Source organism: Electrona antarctica (assembly GCF_951216825.1).
Source record: "Electrona antarctica genome assembly, chromosome: 2".
Classification (NCBI taxonomy): Eukaryota; Metazoa; Chordata; class Actinopteri; order Myctophiformes; family Myctophidae; genus Electrona; species Electrona antarctica.
The window spans coordinates 53,115,709-53,136,595 of record NC_136807.1 but is presented as its reverse complement, the minus strand read 5'-3'; the positions used below and the strand labels follow the sequence as shown (position 1 = coordinate 53,136,595).

The window sequence follows — 20,887 nt, the reverse complement described above, 5'->3', positions numbered from 1 at the left end:
ATCAATACATTTAATGCTTTGCTTGAATTAATTGTGTATAACTTGGGTATTTCTGTGGAGTCACACGGTTTACTTATTCCACCACTGAACAACCCACAGGCTAGGTGGAATGACATTTAAACAGTCTTGTTACCAATTAAAATAATTACTTTATGTAAAAATAAATATCCAACAAATTCACAAGATTATAAGGTGTATTATCTCACATGATACTGTGCAGTAACTTAGTTATGATCCTACTCCAATGTATTCTCACAAGGTCACTTTAAAGAAGAGTGCAGCCTGAAAGTAGTAACACCTCCCCTTTGTCTTGGAGTGGTGAAAACCTCCTCCAGTTAACTGCAGTCAGGCTCCATTTCAATGTGAAAGGCTCATAACCAAAGACATCTAGATGATGATGGACCATCATCAGACAGTTTCAATGTGCTTTTCTTTGCCAAAAAAACGCAAACCCAGATATGTCAGCAGTTATTGATCAAGTTCTTCACTGTGCAATATCAAATAGTGTTTTTGATTATTGGACATTAAACTTCTTAATTATTTCATCTTCACATGCCAAATTCACAATTGCACATTTTTACAATCTATAGCAATGTAGTCATTTTAACAGTAGGCTAGTAACCTAACTGTATGGACATATATTGTCTAAAGCATGACAATGTATCTCAAATATTTAATGTCAAGACTTAATTGATTTGATTTAACTGTGGACCCTTATTTTTTCAAGATTATTCCACAATTTTCACAAATGTTCTGTACAACTGTTAAAGACAGTTGCTTTAAGCTGATAACACATCACATCACAATGCGTTATATTTATCTGCGCAGATCATCAATTATTAATTCACAAAGCTCAAATACATAAATATACTAAATATACTATCTAATATACAGCAAATCAGCAGGTCAAATTACAGTGAAACAAGGAATAAGATTTAAATTGAATATTGTGACTTGTTTATTTCTATCTGCAGCATAATGTTGGTGTGACATGGTCCACAAAAGCAATACAGTATAACAACAATATCACAATAATAAAACATAATTGCCCAGCCTATTGGTAGGGTCAGATGTAATGAAGCAGAAATATATAATGTAGATAGTGATACAATGGGGGTAAAAAAAAATGTCATAAGAAAAAGGCTCTACAGACCCCAACAAAAGTCACCACCATACTAATTAGTATATAGAATGACTGGTCAACAACCCATCTAGATACAAGAATGTGTAAATTGGGGGATCCTCGGCAATCATTAAATACACGTATACGACGGAGCATTCCGTTATAAGCAGCTGATGGTTGGATTTTATACGTATCATCATGCTACACTCGTCCTCTATACTTTAGTTATACTGTTCACGCTAAACAGAGTTATGTTTCATGTGTGTGCTCATGACATTTTCAGTTGCTTGAAGTAGTAATACTCTCCCACAAGGGAACAGTTTAAATCCAGTGTACAACCTTGTGAACCTCTGAATGTGAATTATCCTGTGTATTTTGGACATTATGGGGAAGTGTAGAATAAAGCTTAACGAAAAGCATATGAGCATATTAATGTGTGTAATCTTGTTCCAATCATTGACCTTCATGGATCCCATTTGATAATGGGATCTATGTTCCTGTAGAAACTGAATTTGCACATGATGCAACCTGGTGTTGTTTTTTTCTTGCACAAATGTTATGTTCTCTAGTGGTCCAAAGTGTATTAATACCTACCAAGTGTGGTCTAAAAATACAATTTGTGTGTGAACAAGTGTGAACAACCTATGAAACAGTTAATCTAAATGTAATTTACAGAAAATATGCAGGTCAAATTACAGTAAAACAAAGAATAAGATTGAGAAAGAAATTGAATATCAATACCTTTATTTCTATCTGCAGCATAATGTTGGTGTGACATGTTAAGTATACAGTATAACAGCAGTATCATAATAGCATGCAGCGTCAGATGTAATGAAGCAGAAATAAATCATGATCGTCAGAAATAATGTAGATTGATTGATGCAATGGGTGAAACAAATAGGCTCTAACAGACTCCAACACAAAATCATGACCATACTTTTCGGTTTTAATAATGTCTCTGAAAATTCATCTGGGGAAGACCCAGTGAATAAGAAATACCACAAAAAAAGAATAGGTCATTTAAACAGTGTACAAGTTTAATTGTGATACAAAATGTAACAAAAATAAAAAAGGATCATCATAACATTTTTACGTGGATGTGCTAAGCTATTGTCATAATGTAAACACTAGGGTTTCTCTCTGGTGTGAATTATCCGGTGGCTTTTAAGGTTGGACAATCGAGAGAAGTGTCGACCACACTGATCATAGGGTTTTTCTCCAGTGTGAATTCTCCTGTGTTTTTTAAGGCTGGACATTAGAGAGAAGTGTTGTCCACATCCATAGGGTTTCTCCCCAGTATGCATTATCTGGTGTTTTTTAAGGCTGGACATTTCAGAGAAGTGTCGTCCACACTGATCACAACCATAGGGTTTTTCTCCAGTGTGGATTCTATGGTGTGTTTTAAGGTGGGCCAATTGAGAGAAGTGTTGTCCACACTGATCACATCCATAGGGTTTCTCTCCAGTGTGTATTCTATGGTGTATTTTAAGGTTGGACATTCGAGAGAAGTGTTGTCCACATTGCACACATCCATAGGGTTTTTCTCCAGTGTGAATTTTCTGGTGAGTTTTAAGGTCAGCAATTTGAGTGAAGTGTTTTCCACACTGATCACATCCATAGGGTTTCTCCCCAGTATGCATTATCTGGTGTCTTTTAAGGCTGGACATTTGAGAGAAGTGTTGTCCACACTGATCACATCCATAGGGTTTCTCCCCAGTGTGAATTCTCTGGTGGCTTTTAAGGGTGGACATTCGAGAGAAGTGTTGTCCACACTGATCACATCCATATGGTAGGTCAGGGCAGTCAGACTGATGATGCGACACTGGATTGAAAACATAATAAAAAAAAAGATTGTTGATAAGTAGACTTAAAAGTCATTGTTGTGCAACAAATCCCTGACATGTAGCTAACTAACAATGGACTTAAAACCATAACCCTAAAATATAGGAATTAAGTGATTACTTAATCCTTAAGTAACACTACAAATATTTGGTTGTTGATCTACAGCAAAGTTACTGATAATAAACACTAAAATTACTATTAAGAATATTGAGGGAATAAAAACAGAACAGTGGGAGTGAAAAGGGAGGTTGAGTAACATACCAAGGTCTTTGGGTTCCTCCTGTTCAGCAGAAATGTCCCTGGTGGGTTCAAGAGAGTCCATCTTCACCTGAAGTCTGCAGTCCACATTCAGATGTGATCAGAAATTATCCTGGAGGAGTTGTGGAGAAATGACACAGACCAAGTCTTCTTATACCAGAGAGCTTTGAATGATTGACTAAGAGAACAATAGAACCATCTCTCCACCAATCACAGTCTAACATACTGTCCTCCACCCTCCCTCCTCCCACCAGATATACAGATATACTCACTCCAAAGTGGTCACACAATAAAAAGTATGGTAAGCATTTAAGATTAGACCAAGGACTGAGAAACTGTGATTTGTGTATTTGTTTACTGCTAGATTTGGTTTTATAATTTGAATTTGTTTTATATTCATTTTTTACTTTTGTTTTATTATTCTGTTTTTGTATTTTAATTTGTATTCATAGTTGTATGTAACCCTAATTACCAATTAGTAATAGAGAACAGGTAGGAGTGATCAACAGCGTGTTTGTCAATACCTGGACTAGCGTCAGAAGCACTAAGTTTTTAAGAGCCAGTGCAATGCACATCAATAATGACACAGACAACAATGAACTGAATTTGTTATATGGCCACTTGTTATTGTTGCCAATAAGGACATAGGAAATTTACAACAACTGCAGTATCATGAAAAATAATAAACAAAAAGAAAAGCCGGCAAAATATGAAACCCTAGTGTTCCCAAAGTTTGTTTAGTTTGTTCGTTGGGGCCCTTTAATCTGTATCAGACAGTGTTCTGATTGGTCCTACCACACGATCAGTGAGGGAGGGGAAGACACCATCAGCATCCAGACTCGGATCTGTAGCTCGCCACCCAGCATGCACTGTAATTCTTATCTGGGGAATCGTTGATGTTGGATCGTTGGGTTTGGAGTTGGGAAGGTTTTGGAATGGGAAGGGATGCGCTGTCCTCTTCTCCACCGTTCCACGTGACACTCCAGGGGATGAGGAGGGGAATGTGAATCACCCAATCTATAAAAACCTGACCTAGTAGACAAGATCCAATGGCATGTGTTATTCACACACACTGTGTAAAACATGTTTTTATATTCCCATAACACTTTTTAACTTGCATTAACTTAATTAACTTAATCATGTTCTCATTCCTTGTAATCATGTATTTCAAATACATTGAAAACATTCAAAATGTTCAAAGCGCTTGTTTTCATTTACAGCTTCAATTATTCAATGAACTGTTTCCTTTCTTCACAAAAATAAAAATACATGAAATGCTTCCTTAATCATCATAAATGAAATGAGGTTGTGCAAAGGTATGTATGGCTCAAACGTGCTTAATATCTCTCCCTGGCTAGCAACAGGTGAGAGATGCACTAAAAATGTATCTTCAATTACTAGAACACAAAATACTCATAGACAGAAATTATATACTCCTTCAGTAAAGAACAAAATAAAACCAGATTGTTTCAAAACAGGACATGTACACAAAATGAATCATTGGCACCTTGTGGCTAAACTCCATTTAAGATAACCATCCACATTGCCTCACTCACCTCTGATCAATGAATGATCTGGCTCAGACTGCAATCACCTGGCTGGTCGGTGATTGGCAACATTCAGTCAAATACTGCTCTACAAAGTTAAAATTAGACCATATACAGATCAGGAGCTGTCCAACAACATTAAGAATGTGGAATGTTGGTTTGGAAGATTATTCTGTAATCTTACCAAGCAGATGGCAAAGGATTCTCTCTCTGTGTTTGTTCACTACAGCATAACACCATGTGTTGCATTGAACAGGAAAAGGAAGTTTTCCTGCTTAAGTACTGACAGGAAGTAGCATCACTGGTAGGCTGGACATAAACTCTTACAGGCTCACTGATTGGCCAACTAGGGTGGCAGTCACAGAGCCAGGTAATTTTAACCTTGTGCTGAAATAGGCTAGACACCCTGGTTTGTATGTTTGCAACTTTTTTCCTTTCATGTATATAGCTTGTTTTTATTTTAAACAGACTTGCAGAGCAACATTTTAATTCACACTAATTATTCACATTAATTATTTTAAATACAGGCTGCTGATTTCAAGCCTGGGTTACATGTACATCTGTATTGTATTTGCTTTATTCAGGACACCAGGAAGACTAGAGGCTTATTCATGTGTCTCTAATGGGGATCCTTTATTAAACCTAAACATACAATAAAGCAGCAAAAGTAACAATGCCTACACTGTACCTCTAACATTATACAAGTGGTATTATGATCTAATAAATAGTATGTAATTTTACTGACTGGAATTGTCAAGAACAAACTGAACTCCTATAGCCTACACACCATCAATACATTGAATGTTTTGCTTGAATTAATTGTATTTCTGTGGATTCACAAGGTTTACTTATTCCACCACTGAACAACCCACAGGGTAGGTGGAATGACATTTAAACAGTCTTGTTACCAATTAAAATAATTACTTTATGTGAAAATAAATATCCAACAAATTCACAAGATTATAAGGTGTATTATCTTGCATGATACTGTGCAGTAACTAAGTTAGGATCCTACTCCAAAGTACTCTCAAAAGGTCACTTTAAAGAAGAGTGCAGCCTGAAAGTAGTAACACCTCCCCTTTGTCTTGGAGTGGTGAAAACCCTCCTCACAGCTCTCCTCCAGTTAACTGCAGCCAGGCTCCATTTCAATGTGAAAGGCTCATAACCAAAGACACCTAGATGATGATGGGCCATCATCAGAGATTATGTTTGTTCATAGACACAAGTTTCAATATGCTTTTCTTTGCCAGAAAAACGCAAACCCAGAGATGTCAGCAGTTAATTTCCAAAGTTATTGATCAAGTTCTTCACTGTGCTGTGCAATATAAGTCATTTTAAATTATAAAAAAAGTTTAGCCATATGTGAATGAAATGGAAATCTATTGCAATGTAGTCATTTTAAAAGTAGGCCAGTAACCGTATGGACATACATTTGCATGCTTTGTCTAGTGTCTCAAATATTTAACGTCAAGACAATTGGTTTGATTTAACTGTGGACCCTCATTTGTTCAAGATTATTCCACATTTGTGACTTGTTTATTTCCATCTGCAGCATAATGTTGGTGTGACATGTTCCACAAAAGCAATACAGTATAACAACAGTATCACAATAATAAAACATGTAGGGTCAGATGTAATGAAGCAGAAATATTTAATGTAGATAGAGTGATGCAACAACAACACAATGGCAGAAGAAAAAGGCTCTACAGACTCCAACAAAAAGAATGACTGGTCAACAACCCATGTCGATACAAGAATGTGTAAATTGGGGGATACTTGGAGACAATGACAGTTAAAGTGTGTAGATTATACATTTGAGCACTCATAGTGGGCATAGAATTGAGAAAAATGACCTCCAGAGAGACCGAGTATGCTCACTAACCCTACCCGTCTATGAGCACTCATCCTGGGTATAGATTTGGGCAAAATGGGGGAGTCCAAAAATTATCCATAAAACACCAGGGACCCCTACCCACCTTTGAGCACTCATCCTGGGTATAGATTTGGGCAAAATGGGGGAGTCCAAAAATGATCCATAAAGAACCAGGGAGAGCTCCGGACAGACCCCTCCCACCTTTGAGCACTCATCGTGGGCATAGAATTGAGAAAAATTACCTCCAGAGAGACCGCGTCTGCTCACTAACCCTACCCGTCTATGAGCACTCATCCTGGGTATAGATTTGGGCAAAATCGGAGAGTCCAAAAATGATCCATAAAGCACCAGGGAGAGCTCCGGACAGACCCCTACCAACCTTTGAGCACTCATCGTGGGCAAAGAATTGAGTAAAATGACCCATGGGTACAACCAGGAAGGACGTCCAGAGAGACTGAGAGACCTACCCGCCTATGAGCACTCATCCTGGGCATAGATTTGGGCGGAAAAAAATTGATCTATAAATCATCTACAAATCGTGGTTAACTAATGATGAATCATGAATTGTGATGAAATAATGATTAACTAATGCTTAACTAATGTATTAGTTAATCATTAGTTCATGAAACTTATCTGACTTACCGATTGATGCAATGGGTGGAAATAGGTTCCAACAGACTCCAACACAAAGTCACCGCCATACTTTTCGGTTTTAATAATTCTCTGAAAGACCCACTGAATAAGAAAGTCATTTAAACAGTATACAATTACTTGTAATTAAAAATGGAAAAAAAGATCGTACAACACTTTTACGTGGATGTGCTAAGCTCTCTCTCATAATGTAAACACTAGGGTTTCTCTCCAGTGTGAATTATCCGGTGGCTTTTAAGGCTGGACAATTGAGAGAAGTGTCGTCCACAATGATCACATCCATAGGGTTTTTCTCCAGTGTGAATTCTCTGGTGTGTTTTAAGGCTGGACATTCGAGAAAAGTGTTGTCCACATTGATCACATCCATAGGGTTTCTCTCCAGTGTGAATTAAACGGTGGCTTTTAAGGCTGGACAATTGAGAGAAGTGTTGTCCACACTGATCACATCCATAGGGTTTCTCTCCAGAGTGAATTTTCTGGTGTGTTTTAAGGCTGGACATGTTAGAGAAGTGTTGTCCACACTGATCACATCCATAGGGTTTCTCCCCAGTGTGAATTCTCTGGTGTGTTTTAAGGTTGGACATTCGAGAGAAGTGTTGTCCACATTGATCACATCCATAGGGTTTCTCTCCAGTGTGAATTTTCTGGTGTGTTTTAAGGCTGGACATGTTAGAGAAGTGTTGTCCACACTGATCACATCCATAGGGTTTCTCCCCAGTGTGAATTCTCTGGTGGTTTTTCAGGGTGGACTTGTCAGAGAAGTGTTGTCCACACTGATCACAGCCATAGGGTTTCTCTCCAGTGTGAATTAAACGGTGGCTTTTAAGGCTGGACAATTGAGAGAAGTGTTGTCCACACTGATCACATCCATAGGGTTTCTCTCCAGAGTGAATTCTATGGTGCATTTTAAGTTTGGACATTTCAGAGAAGTGTCGTCCACACTGATCACATCCATATGGTTTTTCTCCTGTGTGAATTCTCTGGTGTTTTTTAAGGTTGGACATTCGAGAGAAGTGTTGTCCACATTGATCACATCCATAGGGTTTCTCTCCAGTGTGAATTTTCTGGTGTGTTTTAAGGTGGCCCAATTGAGAGAAGTGTTGTCCACATTGATCACATCCATAGGGTTTCTCCCCAGTATGCATTATCTGGTGGGTTTTAAGGGTGGACATTTGAGAGAAGTGTTGTCCACATTGATCACATCCATAGGGTTTCTCTCCAGTGTGAATTCTCTGGTGTCTTTTAAGGCTGGACATTTGAGAGAAGTGTTGTCCACACTGATCACATCCATAGGGTTTCTCCCCAGTGTGAATTCTCTGGTGGCTTTTAAGGGTGGACATTCGAGAGAAGTGTTGTCCACACTGATCACATCCATATGGTAGGTCAGGGCAGTCAGACTGATGATGCGACACTGGATTGAAAACATAATAAAAAAAAAGATTGTTGATAAGTAGACTTAAAAGTCATTGTTGTGCAACAAATCCCTGACATGTAGCTAACTAACAATGGACTTAAAACCATAACCCTAAAATATTGGAATTAAGTGATTACTTAATCCTTAACCCATTTACCGCTACCATTATTTAATCCCTCCGTCGCGTCCTGCCAGGGTTTTATCGCGCGTGACACTTACTTTGAAGAGCCAAATATCCATAATCGCATTTTACTATGAAACCATTCCGTGTGTTGACGAAGCTGGTGCTTGTTCTCTCGGTCGGTGGTGGAAAAAGTGGACCGCGAGTATCACAGCGCCTGCTACAGGCCGTTGAAAACGCTTGTCTGGGACAAAGCGACCCCTGCAATGTCGCTTCTGTGAGATAAAGCCGTCTGAAAACAGAGCAGGCAATGTAAGTGGATGCGCGCGCATCTTCAAAATGGCCACGGCCATTGGCTCAGAAGCATAACAAAGCTAACGAACGGTAGATTTCGATACGATCGTATTATAACATGCATTAATGAATACATCGCTGTTAAAACGGCTTTTCCGAGTGTGGCACGCTACGCTATTCTACGTGTCTATATTCCTATGTTCCTGGCGGGCCTCGTGTTAAGTAACACTACAAATATTTGGTTGTTGATCTACAGCAAAGTTACTGATAATAAACACTAAAATTACTATTAAGAATATTGAGGGAATAAAAACAGAACAGTGGGAGTGAAAAGGGAGGTTGAGTAACATACCAAGGTCTTTGGGTTCCTCCTGTTCAGCAGAAATGTCCCTGGTGGGTTCAAGAGAGTCCATCTTCACCTGAAGTCTGCAGTCCACATTCAGATGTGATCAGAAATTATCCTGGAGGAGTTGTGGAGAAATGACACAGACCAAGTCTTCTTATACCAGAGAGCTTTGAATGATTGACTAAGAGAACAATAGAACCATCTCTCCACCAATCACAGTCTAACATACTGTCCTCCACCCTCCCTCCTCCCACCAGATATACAGATATACTCACTCCAAAGTGGTCACACAATAAAAAGTATGGTAAGCATTTAAGATTAGACCAAGGACTGAGAAACTGTGATTTGTGTATTTGTTTACTGCTAGATTTGGTTTTATAATGTGAATTTGTTTTATATTCATTTTTTACTTTTGTTTTATTATTCTGTTTTTGTATTTTAATTTGTATTCATAGTTGTATGTAACCCTAATTACCAATTAGTAATAGAGAACAGGTAGGAGTGATCAACAGCGTGTTTGTCAATACCTGGACTAGCATCAGAAGCACTACGTTTTTAAGAGCCAGTGCAATGCACATCAATAATGACACAGACAACAATGAACTGAATTTGTTATATGGCCACTTGTTATTGTTGCCAATTAAGGACATAGGAAATTTACAACAACTGCAGTATCATGAAAAATAATAAACAAAAAGAAAAGCCGGCAAAATATGAAACCCTAGTGTTCCCAAAGTTTGTTTAGTTTGTTCGTTGGGGCCCTTTAATCTGTATCAGACAGTGTTCTGATAAGCCTATCTCACAGAATTTCCCCGCCCCCTAAATACGCCCCCTTTCGGGGTTAGTGGTGATAGCGTGACGTCACTCCATAGACGCTACATGTTAACCGAGGTAATTTAAGAAGTCTACAACTTTTGTTTTCTCAAGGTAAGGTTTGTTCTATCTGTTCGACCTGATTTACCATCTTGTTTGCTTCATAATAATATTGGTCTGTCACATTTTTACATTAGAAAATGTACTTACATTCTCCAGAGAAAAAAAACGTGTAAATGCTCATGTTAAAGACACCACTATTTAGCGGAAGTGGGCGTGGAAAGCGGGCTGTGAGATAGGCCTATTGGCCTATCTATAAAAACCTGACCTAGTAGACAAGATCCAATGGCATGTGTTATTCACACACACTGTGTAAACCATGTTTTTATATTCCCATAACACTTTTTAACTTGCATTAACTTAATTAACTTAATCATGTTCTCATTCCTTGTAATCATGTATTTCAAATACATTGAAAACATTCAAAATGTTCAAAGCGCTTGTTTTCTTTTACAGCTTCAATTATTCAATGAACTGTTTCCTTTCTTCACAAAAATAAAAATACATGAAATGCTTCCTTAATCATCATAAATGAAATGAGGTTGTGCAAAGGTATGTATGGCTCAAACATGCTTAATATCTCTCCCTGGCTAGCAACAGGTGAGAGATGCACTAAAAATTTACCTTCAATTACTAGAACACAAAATACTCATACACAGAAATTATATACTCCTTCAGTAAAGAACAAAATAAAACCAGATTGTTTCAAAACAGAACATGTACACAAAATGAATCATTGGCACCTTGTGGCTAAACTCCATTTAAGATAACCATCCACATTGCCTCACTCACCGCTGATCAATGAATGATCTGGCTCAGACTGCAATCACCTGGCTGGTCGGTGATTGGCAACATTCAGTCAAATACTGCTCTACAAAGTTAAAATTAGACAATATACAGATCAGGAGCTGTCCAACAAAATTAAGAATGTGGAATGTTGGTTTGGAAGATTATTCTGTAATCTTACCAAGCAGATGGCAAAGGATTCTCTCTCTGTGTTTGTTCACTACAGCATAGCACCATAACACCATGTGTTGCATTGAACAGGAAAAGGAAGTTTTCCTGCTTAAGTACTGACAGGAAGTAGCATCACTGGTAGGCTGGACATAAACTCTTACAGGCTCACTGATTGGCCAACTAGGGTGGCAGTCACAGAGCCAGGTAATTTTAACCTTGTGCTGAAATAGGCTAGACACCCTGGTTTGTATGTTTGCAACATTTTTCCTTTCATGTATATAGCTTGTTTTACATGTTAAACAGACTTGCAGAGCAACATTTTAGATAGAATTGTATAACTTAAATGCGTGTTATTTCAAAGCATTTTAGATTGTTTCTAACACTTTTAAATCAACTGAAAATGAACTTATTTATTCATCCCATTAATTATTTTAAATACAGGCTGCTGATTTCAAGCCTGGGTTACATGTACACCTGTATTGTATTTGCTTTATTCAGGACACCAGGAAGACTAGAGGCTTATTCATGTGTCTCTAATGGGGATCCTTTATTAAACCTAAACATACAATAAAGCAGCAAAAGTAACAATGCCTATACTGTACCTCTAACATTATACAAGTGGTATTATGATCTAATAAATAGTATGTAATTTTACTGACTGGAATTGTCAAGAACAAACTGAACTCCTATAGCCTACACACCATCAATACATTGAATGTTTTGCTTGAATTAATTGTATTTCTGTGGATTCACAAGGTTTACTTATTCCACCACTGAACAACCCACAGGGTAGGTGGAATGACATTTAAACAGTCTTGTTACCAATTAAAATAATTACTTTATGTGAAAATAAATATCCAACAAATTCACAAGATTATAAGGTGTATTATCTCGCATTATACTGTGCAGTAACTTAGTTATGATCCTACTCCAATGTATTCTCACAAGGTCACTTTAAAGAAGAGTGCAGCCTGAAAGTAGTAACACCTCCCCTTTGTCTTGGAGTGGTGAAAACCCTCCTCGCAGCTCTCCTCCAGTTAACTGCAGTCAGGCTCCATTTCAATGTGAAAGGCTCATAACCAGAGACATCTAGATGATGATGGACCATCATCAGACAGTTTCAATGTGCTTTTCTTTGCCAAAAAAACGCAAACCCAGATATGTCAGCAGTTATTGATCAAGTTCTTCACTGTGCAATATCAAAGTGTTTTTGATTATTGGACATTAAACTTCTTAATTATTTCATCTTCACATGCCAAATTCACAATTGCACATTTTTACAATCTATAGCAATGTAGTCATTTTAACAGTAGGCTAGTAACCTAACTGTATGGACATATATTGTCTAAAGCATGACAATGTATCTCAAATATTTAATGTCAAGACTTAATTGATTTGATTTAACTGTGGACCCTTATTTTTTCAAGATTATTCCACAATTTTCACAAATGTTCTGTACAACTGTTAAAGACAGTTGCTTTAAGCTGATAACACATCACATCACAATGCGTTATATTTATCTGCGCAGATCATTTACCAAATTATTAATTCACAAAGCTCAAATACATAAATATACTAAATATACTATCTAATATACAGCAAATCAGCAGGTCAAATTACAGTGAAACAAGGAATAAGATTTAAATTGAATATTGTGACTTGTTTATTTCTATCTGCAGCATAATGTTGGTGTGACATGGTCCACAAAAGCAATACAGTATAACAACAGTATCACAATAATAAAACATAATTGCCCAGCCTATTGGTAGGGTCAGATGTAATGAAGCAGAAATATATAATGTAGATAGAGTGATGCAATGGGGGTAAAACAAAAAGTCATAAGAAAAAGGCTCTACAGACCCCAACAAAAGTCACCACCATACTAATTAGTATATAGAATGACTGGTCAACAACCCATCTAGATACAAGAATGTGTAAATTGGGGGATCCTCGGCAACAGTGGCGTGCACAGATAGACACTAGGGGGTGCTAGAGCACAGTTACACTGTACAGTATGTGGACCATGGTAACATTGATACATTCTTGATAAAAAGCTTCTAATATATTATTTAGGCCCCACAATCTATAAATCTCACACTATTAAAGGCAACCGGCTGGTTCCACGCGCTGAACAAAGTGCCCTTTTTTTCCACTTGAGCAACTGCCCCTCTAAATGTCTGTGCATGCCACTGCTCGGCAATCATTAAATACACGTATAATATTCCGTTATAAGCAGCTGATGGTTGGATTTTATACGTATCATCATGCTACACTCGTCCTCTATACTTAAGCTTTAGTTATACTGTTCACGCTAAACAGAGTTATGTTTCATGTGTGTGTGCTCATGACATTTTCAGTTGCTTGAAGTAGTAATACTCTCCCACAATGGAACAGTTTAAATCCAGTGTACAACCTTGTGAACCTCTGAATGTGAATTATCCTGTGTATTTTGGACATTATGGGGAAGTGTAGAATAAAGCTTAACGAAAAGCATATGAGCATATTAATGTGTGTAATCCTGTTCCAATCATTGACCTTCATGGATCCCATTTGATAATGGGATCTATGTTCCTGTAGAAACTGAATTTGCACATGATGCACCCTGGTGTTGTTTGTTCTTGCACAAATGTTATGATCTCTAGTGGTCCAAAGTTTATTAATACCTACCAAGTGTGGTCTAAAAATACAATTTGTGTGTGTGAACAACCTATGAAACAGTTAATCTAAATGTAATTTACAGAAAATATGCAGGTCAAATTACAGTAAAACAAAGAGAATGAAAGAGAATGAAATTGAATATCAATACCTTTATTTCTATCTGCAGCATAATGTTGGTGTGACATGTTCAGTATACAGTATAACAGCAGTATCATAATAGCATGCAGCGTCAGATGTAATGAAGCAGAAATAAATCATGATTGTCAGAAATAATGTAGATTGATTGATGCAATGGGTGAAACAAATAGGCTCTAACAGACTCCAACACAAAATCATGACCATACTTCGGTTTTAATAATGTCTCTGACAATTCATCTGGGAAAGACCCAGTGAATAAGAAATACCACAAAAAAGAATAGGTCATTTAAACAGTATACAAGTTTAATTGTGATACAAAATGTAACAACAATAAAAAAGGATCATCATAACATTTGTACGTGGATGTGCTAAGCTATTGTCATAATTGCGAACGCAGTGATTGCGAACGCAGTGAGCATTTACTATGAGACCCAGCAGATCCTGTCTGTGTGTGTGTCTGTGTGTCTGTCACGCTGTAACACCACACGCCCACCACCAGAGGGCGCAGCTGTATCACACACAAAAACACACACACATGCACACACACACACACACAACTTTTTTACGAGCTGCGTTCGCTTCCCGCGTTCGCGCGTCTTACTTGTGTAAACACTAGGGTTTCTCTCTGGTGTGAATTATCCGGTGGCTTTTAAGGTTGGACAATCGAGAGAAGTGTCGACCACACTGATCACATCCATAGGGTTTTTCTCCAGTGTGAATTCTCCTGTGTTTTTTAAGGCTGGACATTAGAGAGAAGTGTTGTCCACATTGATCACATCCATAGGGTTTCTCCCCAGTATGCATTATCTGGTGTTTTTTTTAAGGCTGGACATTTCAGATAAGTGTCGTCCACACTGATCACAACCATAGGGTTTTTCTCCAGTGTGGATTCTATGGTGTGTTTTAAGGTGGGCCAATTGAGAGAAGTGTTGTCCACACTGATCACATCCATAGGGTTTCTCTCCAGTGTGTATTCTATGGTGTATTTTAAGGTTGGACATTCGAGAGAAGTGTTGTCCACATTGCACACATCCATAGGGTTTTTCTCCAGTGTGAATTTTCTGGTGAGTTTTAAGGTCAGCAATTTGAGTGAAGTGTTTTCCACACTGATCACATCCATAGGGTTTTTTCCCAGTATGAATTCTCTGGTGTATTTTAAGGTTGGACAATCGAGAGAAGTGTCGACCACACTGATCACATCCACAGGGTTTTTCTCCAGTGTGAATTCTCTGGTGTGTTTTAAGGTGGCCCAATTGAGAGAAGTGTTGTCCACATTGATCACATCCATAGGGTTTCTCCCCAGTATGCATTATCTGGTGGGTTTTAAGGGTGGACATTTGAGAGAAGTGTTGTCCACATTGATCACATCCATAGGGTTTCTCCCCAGTATGCATTATCTGGTGGGTTTTAAGGGTGGACATTTGAGAGAAGTGTTGTCCACATTGATCACATCCATAGGGTTTCTCTCCAGTGTGAATTCTCTGGTGTCTTTTAAGGCTGGACATTTGAGAGAAGTGTTGTCCACACTGATCACATCCATAGGGTTTCTCCCCAGTGTGAATTCTCTGGTGGCTTTTAAGGGTGGACATTCGAGAGAAGTGTTGTCCACACTGATCACATCCATATGGTAGGTCAGGGCAGTCAGACTGATGATGCGACACTGGATTGAAAACATAATAAAAAAAAGATTGTTGATAAGTAGACTTAAAAGTCATTGTTGTGCAACAAATCCCTGACATGTAGCTAACTAACAATGGACTTAAAACCATAACCCTAAAATATAGGAATTAAGTGATTACTTAATCCTTAACCCATTTACCGCTACCATTATTTAATCCCTCCGTCGCGTCCTGCCAGGGTTTTATCGCGCGTGACACTTACTTTGAAGAGCCAAATATCCGTAATCACATTTTACTATGAAACCATTCCGTGTGTTGACGAAGCTGGTGCTTGTTCTCTCGGTCGGTGGTGGAAAAAGTGGACCGTGAGTATCACAGCGCCTGCTACAGGCCGTTGAAAACGCTTGTCTGGGACAAAGCGACCCCTGCAATGTCGCTTCTGTGAGATAAAGCCGTCTGAAAACAGAGCAGGCAATGTAAGTGGATGCGCGCGCATCTTCAAAATGGCCACGGCCATTGGCTCAGAAGCATAACAAAGCTAACTAACGGTAGATTTCGATACGATCGTATTAAAACGTGCATTAATGAATACATCGCTGTTAAAACGGCTTTTCCGGGTGTGGCACGCTACGCTATTCTACGTGTCTATATTCCTATGTTCCTGGCGGGCCTCGTGTTAAGTAACACTACAAATATTTGGTTGTTGATCTACAGCAAAGTTACTGATAATAAACACTAAAATTACTATTAAGAATATTGAGGGAATAAAAACAGAACAGTGGGAGTGAAAAGGGAGGTTGAGTAACATACCAAGGTCTTTGGGTTCCTCCTGTTCAGCAGAAATGTCCCTGGTGGGTTCAAGAGAGTCCATCTTCACCTGAAGTCTGCAGTCCACATTCAGTGAAAAACAACGTGTTTGTCAATACCTGGACTAGCATCAGAAGCACTACGTTTTTAAGAGCCAGTGCAATGCACATCAATAATGACACAGACAACAATGAACTGAATTTGTTATATGGCCACTTGTTATTGTTGCCAATTAAGGACATAGGAAATGTACAACAACTGCAGTATCATGAAAAATAATAAACAAAAAGAAAAGCCGGCAAAATATGAAACCCTAGTGTTCCCAAAGTTTGTTTAGTTTGTTCGTTGGGGCCCTTTAATCTGTATCAGACAGTGTTCTGATAAGCCTATCTCACAGAATTTCCCCGCCCCCCTAAATTCGCCCCCTTTCGGGGTTAGTGGTGATAGCGTGACGTCACTCCATAGACACTACATGTTAACCGAGGTAATTTAAGAAGTCTACAACTTTTGTTTTCTGAAGGTAAGGTTTGTTCTATCTGATTTACCATCTTGTTTGCTTCATAATAATATTGGTCTGTCACATTTTTACATTAGAAAATGTACTTAGATTCTCCAGAGAAAAAAACGTGTAAATGCTCATGTTAAAGACACCACTATTTACCGGAAGTGGGCGTGGAAAGCGGGCTGTGAGATAGGCCTATTGGCCTATCTATAAAAACCTGACCTAGTAGACAAGATCCAATGGCATGTGTTATTCACACACACTGTGTAAACCATGTTTTTATATTCCCATAACACTTTTTAACTTGCATTAACTTAATTAACTTAATCATGTTCTCATTCCTTGTAATCATGTATTTCAAATACATTGAAAACATTCAAAATGTTCAAAGCGCTTGTTTTCTTTTACAGCTTCAATTATTCAATGAACTGTTTCCTTTCTTCACAAAAATAAAAATACATGAAATGCTTCCTTAATCATCATAAATGAAATGAGGTTGTGCAAAGGTATGTATGGCTCAAACGTGCTTAATATCTCTCCCTGGCTAGCAACAGGTGAGAGATGCACTAAAAATGTACCTTCAATTACTAGAACACAAAATACTCATACACAGAAATTATATACTCATTGAGTAAAGAACAAAATAAAACCAGATTGTTTCAAAACAGAACATGTACACAAAATGAATCATTGGCACCTTGTGGCTAAACTCCATTTAAGATAACCATCCACATTGCCTCACTCACCGCTGATCAATGAATGATCTGGCTCAGACTGCAATCACCTGGCTGGTCGGTGATTGGCAACATTCAGTCAAATACTGTTCTACAAAGTTAAAATTAGACAATATACAGATCAGGAGCTGTCCAACAAAATTAAGAATGTGGAATGTTGGTTTGGAAGATTATTCTGTAATCTTACCAAGCAGATGGCAAAGGATTCTCTCTCTGTGTTTGTTCACTACAGCATAACACCATGTGTTGCATTGAACAGGAAAAGGAAGTTTTCCTGCTTAAGTACTGACAGGAAGTAGCATCACTGGTAGGCTGGACATAAACTCTTACAGGCTCACTGATTGGCCAACTAGGGTGGCAGTCACAGAGCCAGGTAATTTTAACCTTGTGCTGAAATAGGCTAGACACCCTGGTTTGTATGTTTGCAACTTTTTTCCTTTCATGTATATAGCTTGTTTTACATGTTAAACAGACTTGCAGAGCAACATTTTAGATAGAATTGTATAACTTAAATGCGTGTTATTTCAAAGCATTTTAGATTGTTTCTAACACTTTTAAATCAACTGAAAATGAACTTATTTATTCATCCCATTAATTATTTTAAATACAGGCTGCTGATTTCAAGCCTGGGTTACATGTACACCTGTATTGTATTTGCTTTATTCAGGACACCAGGAAGACTAGAGGCTTATTCATGTGTCTCTAATGGGGATCCTTTATTAAACCTAAACATACAATAAAGCAGCAAAAGTAACAATGCCTATACTGTACCTCTAACATTATACAAGTGGTATTATGATCTAATAAATAGTATGTAATTTTACTGACTGGAATTGTCAAGAACAAACTGAACTCCTATAGCCTACACACCATCAATACATTTAATGTTTTGCTTGAATTAATTGTATTTCTGTGGATTCACAAGGTTTACTTATTCCACCACTGAACAACCCACAGGGTAGGTGGAATGACATTTAAACAGTCTTGTTACCAATTAAAATAATTACTTTATGTGAAAATAAATATCCAACAAATTCACAAGATTATAAGGTGTATTATCTCGCATGATACTGTGCAGTAATGTCGTTTCCGGTCTGGATCAGCAGTGCATTCAGAGGACAAAAAGGGATGGACGCTCGATGGATTGTAGCTTCAAAGGTCAACTCCGTATTTATTTTCGCCAAGTACAAAGTCGAAACAGCCGTTATAACACTGCACAAGATAAAAGTCTTATGCCTGAGTCTGAGCATTCAACACACAGCGTTCCGTGGTTCCAATATCGACGCCGGATCAGACTACCGATATGAGATGCGCTCAGGCTTATGTCTCACAAGCCAACGCATAGTCCCGCCTACTCTGTCAGCGGCCTCGTCCAATAGAAAGCCGCTGAACAGGGTATCCGGTTCTCGCGAAGGCGGGACCTATGCTAAGCTGCGTTTTCTTATAACAAGCTATTTTTTACAACTGAGATTACAACTCCATAGTAATGAATTTAAGAATACAATATGATATATGAAATTATAAACATGACAGAACTATATGAAACTAAACAGAATTATATGAAACTTAACTGAAACATGACAGAACAGTATGAAACTAAACAGAATTACATTAAACTGAACTGACTCTATTTAAGAAATGAATGAGCTGTTTTAACTTGGTACATGAAATTATAATCTTTAAAATAACCCTATGTTAAGAGTACATTTTATTAAGAGTACATTTTAGATTAGTTACTGAATGCACTAATAGTTTAGTAACCTAGTCTATGTATTAGTTTCCTAGCGTTTATCTATAGTAACAGAAGAGTGTTTTAAGATATTTTAAGAAAGTCCAACTTTAGAAATATAGAAAGTTAAAGTCCATGCATTTAACTCAAGCCGAAATCAGATCCTGCCAGCTGCTTCACACCTTCTGTGGGCCTCTAACAAACTTAGAACAAAAGGATTCGCTTCCTGTCCTTGTAAGGTGTTGCTCGCTCAGACGTTTAACAATAGCTCCTTTTGGTGAGAACATTCTAGATTGATTTCAAACCAGCTGTTTAACCGTACTGACCTTAGTTGAAAATAGACTTTAATTTTGGTTCGTTTATTAGAAATTACACGACATATCCTCCCTTTTATGGGGCATATGCTCCATAAACATCAAGATAAATGAACCAAAATAAAATCCTCCCTTTGACATATTAAAAACAAAAAAAGTTATCAGAAAAAAACAATTAGCTAAGAAAAGTCCGAAATAGCCAGGACACCCAAATTACATAACCCCCCCCCCCCCCCCCCCCTTTGACAGACCAAACAGTCTGTCAAAAAAAATAAAAGAACAAAACCAAAAACACCAAATCAAATAACCACCCTTAACCCACACACAAAAAAACAGGTATAAAAGTCCAAACCTCCTCCCTGGACACCCGTAATCACCCTAAAAATCATCAAACCAAACAAACAAAAACACAAAACAGCCGAACCATCATCGTACCACCCTACCATGCCTGATGAACATCCAAGCATGGGAGGCTGAAAATACAACCAAGGTTAAACTCAGACACAGGATATCAAAACACATTTGGGCAAATCCTTCCAAGCACGAGAAAGTGTGCGGGGGAGTGAAAAAGGGCATGTGACAGGGCAAAATCCTTCTCAAACCTCCTCAGCATAGGTACACAGTTCCAGATCTGTGTACAGCGATACATCCGTTCCATCGTTCATTCCAGCCTCCATATCCCTTGTATCCATGTGAGTGAGGACGGGCGACTGAATGGCCTGCAGTGCCATCGTCCCGCCCGCACCCCCTGTGAGCCCTCTGATTACCAAGGCACGGATGAGCGGAAGACAGCAGCAAAAGATAAAAGCTACAATGAAAATTATTCCTAGGATCCACATCCCTGCGGTCGCCAGGTATGCACCCCAGGAACCCAAATGGCTTTCCAGCCATGCAGCCAGTCCAAAGGTGACTCCGGCGTGCGCATGGAGTTCAGCCCTCAGGCTGTGTAGATGTCCCATGGCCTGAGTGAAAGTACCATTTACTGCCGTAGAATTCGGGATGTATGTGCAACAGAAATCGCCAAACATTGCACAAACCCCGCCTTGAGATGCGAGGACCACATTCAACACCTGACGATTCTGCCAGG

The 20,887-nt window shown here is 38.3% G+C and overlaps 3 long non-coding RNA genes across 4 annotated transcripts; all 3 read right to left on the bottom strand.

The window, feature by feature from the left end:
* Positions 1-1,284: 1,284 nt before the first annotated feature.
* Positions 1,285-5,047, bottom strand: LOC306917846. The gene is made up of 5 exons (XR_013789257.1): positions 4,955-5,047; positions 4,780-4,858; positions 4,019-4,255; positions 3,227-3,335; positions 1,285-2,945 (listed from the first exon to the last, which is right to left on the bottom strand). It is a non-coding gene; the product is annotated as an uncharacterized lncRNA (long non-coding RNA).
* A 2,294-nt stretch (positions 5,048-7,341) lies between these two features.
* On the bottom strand, positions 7,342-11,486 carry LOC306917826. The gene is made up of 4 exons (XR_013789251.1): positions 11,310-11,486; positions 11,135-11,213; positions 9,476-9,584; positions 7,342-8,705 (listed from the first exon to the last, which is right to left on the bottom strand). It is a non-coding gene; the product is annotated as an uncharacterized lncRNA (long non-coding RNA).
* A 2,891-nt stretch (positions 11,487-14,377) lies between these two features.
* Positions 14,378-18,000, bottom strand: LOC306917835. 2 transcript variants are annotated; one of them, XR_013789254.1, is made up of 4 exons: positions 17,945-18,000; positions 17,770-17,848; positions 16,525-16,598; positions 14,378-15,755 (listed from the first exon to the last, which is right to left on the bottom strand). It is a non-coding gene; the product is annotated as an uncharacterized lncRNA (long non-coding RNA). The 2 variants fall into 2 exon arrangements; XR_013789255.1 differs by having other exon boundaries at positions 17,770-17,843; positions 17,945-17,986.
* Positions 18,001-20,887: the final 2,887 nt, after the last annotated feature.